The sequence below is a fragment of the Vigna angularis genome, chromosome 9 (genome assembly GCF_016808095.1).
Source record: "Vigna angularis cultivar LongXiaoDou No.4 chromosome 9, ASM1680809v1, whole genome shotgun sequence".
In the NCBI taxonomy this organism is placed as follows: domain Eukaryota; kingdom Viridiplantae; phylum Streptophyta; class Magnoliopsida; order Fabales; family Fabaceae; genus Vigna; species Vigna angularis.
The window spans coordinates 22,554,629-22,557,364 of NC_068978.1; the positions used below are offsets into that span (position 1 = coordinate 22,554,629).

The window sequence follows — 2,736 nt, forward strand, 5'->3', positions numbered from 1 at the left end:
TCAATAAATATAAATTTTTAATACAGAGAAAATAAATACTCATATATGTGATTCTTTTTATATATACTGGTATTCATACTATATTCTTACACATAAAACACAAAAAATGTTAATTAAATTTGTACAATTATTGTTTTCATTATTCAAATTAAATTCAATAAAGTAAAGTTGATTTTATATAGATATATTAATTATCAAATCATATAAAATATAATTTCTTAGTATTATATTTAGAAAATTGATTTGTCTAAAATAAACTCGTAAAGAACAAACTACAGTTTACTTTATTTTGAAAATGTAAAATTTAATAAAAATATTTTCACTGAAAGTAAGATATAAAATAACTTTATCAGCAGTCTATTTTTTTCAAACATTAACTACTTTTTATATTATATTTCTTTAATATCTTAATATTGATATAATTCGTTACTAAACAATATCAATATAAAGTGTTCGTATAAATGCTTAACAACTATTATCTTTCTTTCATGTATTAAAAAGAAAGATAAAATAAAGAGACAATACAAAACAAATCAAATTAATTTGCAAAGCATCGGTAACATACAAATCCAAAAATTATTATAACATATTTTATTTGTGATAATTATATTACATATGAACACATCTATTGTGGTTGAGTTACAAAGGCTTACTAGCTATCCACCTGCTGAACATGGCGTAACCTTCATCAGGCTTGTACTCAGGAGCTGTGTGTCCTGAGCCCTATAAGCAGAATAAATATTAATATATTTTATTTTTAATATAACAAAGAAACACAATCTTGATAAAAAAAAATAGTTCTATTAATTTTATTTAAATGTCATCGAGTAATATTGTAATATAAGGAAAGAACAGTTAAAATATCTAAATGGGATGCTGATATATTACCTTCACAGTTGCAAATGTCATTTGATTAGAGTATCTTGTGTATCTGCGTGGAATCCAAATTATGCACAAATATAAGACAGATCATTGTAAAGATCGATCTGCTATTTAGTTTTGCATATAAAATCAGTAAACATTTATCATATATTAATTAAAGCTAATTTCAAACTTGATTTCAAACACTTCTCTGAAAATTACAGTAACAAACTAACTTTTCATTAAGTAGAATATCAGAAGCACAATCTCATTACAACCAGATTCTCATTCATTAGGTAACAAAGAAACATTACAATTTAACTAACTTCTTCATCATAAAATGTGACTGATACACCACTTCAACAAAATTAAAACATAAGACATACAAAGCTGATATTAATCAATCCCATCAAACATATCATCCAGATTAAGACCTTCTCCCTTTTCTGACAAACCAAAAGTGATTTTTCCAAATTAATAATCTTTTTCCTTTGTCATCCAATTGTAGTATCCCTTTCATCTACATTATCTTCACTGCATCATTTGAAGAAATTACATCCTTGCACTTCTTTATTTCGACTCCACTGTACAAAACATCCAACCAAAAGCATCTCATAAAAAACTCAATAAATGTATCCCAAAATAAAAACACAACGAAGGAAACAAACCTTGTAATTAGGGCAGCCCCAAAAAGGCTTGCCCTCATTCTTAGAAGTTTTTGCGACTCTCAATACGGCAAGATCTCCACAATAGCATATTTGGCTGCCAACCATTCCTCTTGATGAAACACCACGAGAGCTCCCCCATGAGAAAGATGAATAGTGGTTCATTGGCATTGTCTCATTGTGACACAATAATGCTTCGTCAACACCAACAAAACAACCCCAATCCCCGAAAACGAACCACAAACAGAGAAGACAACAACAATACTTCCTCAAGTTAGACACGATAAGAGACGAATTTTCCATTTCCGTTAAAGACCTTCAACGTTTTCTTTTACAAAATTATCACAACATATGCAAAGGATCTTTTTGTGTGGAAAATAACATGGGAAGGTGCAGAGAGAAATTGGGATAGAGTAGGTAGAAACTCTTTAATATTTGTTAGAGATATATGATAGGGAAAGATTAGTTAGTTGCTTCACTTGTATGTTAAAGTAATAAGGCTTCACATTTCAAAAACTATAGGCATCACTTATGTTTTCCATAAAATATTTCTGAAACGTACATTATATTACGATTTTCATTTCTTCAATTCATAGAACAAAGTAGAATCTGAGAAAAATTTACCCGTAAAACAAAATAGAAAGAAATAAGAGTGAGTACATAGGAAAGAGTATACAAAATTGAGTGAATAACGTGAGAATGCGTTATATTTAAAAAAAGAGTTGGATAAAAATTGTAAATGTAATAATTAATTAACAAATAAAGTTAATTGATAGCATTCGTGTAGGAAGCAATTATTAGGGTGCAAAAAGAAAGAACCGAAACTGAAATCATAAAATGTTGGATTTCATTTATCTTTAAGTTTTTGCTCATGTACCCGCATTTGCTATTTAAACCCAATTAGTTTTGAATTACCCGTTTTAGCACTTTGTTTCAAAGTTCTTCTCCTCGGCCATGGTGTTATTTCGCTTATGTTTTCCTCCTCGATTGGCTAATTCTTTTGCCCTATCAAATTTGTTTCACCATTCGGGCTTCTCCTGTATCTCTAAACTTTCTCTTACATCATACTTTCTCTTAATATTTAAATTATTCTTTCAATAAGAGTAAAAGCTTTTTCTTTTTCTCGTTATCCAACTTTCTTAGTCCCCGTACCTCATGATTTCGAAATTCAATTTAGAAAATTACCGAATTTTAAAATCCACTTAATGAG

At 28.6% G+C, this 2,736-nt stretch overlaps 1 long non-coding RNA gene across 1 annotated transcript; it reads right to left on the minus strand.

Moving 5' to 3' along the window:
• Nucleotides 1-511: 511 nt before the first annotated feature.
• LOC128194106 (uncharacterized) lies at nt 512-936 on the minus strand. The gene is made up of 2 exons (XR_008245421.1): nt 889-936; nt 512-723 (listed from the first exon to the last, which is right to left on the minus strand). It is a non-coding gene; the product is annotated as an uncharacterized LOC128194106 (long non-coding RNA).
• Nucleotides 937-2,736: the final 1,800 nt, after the last annotated feature.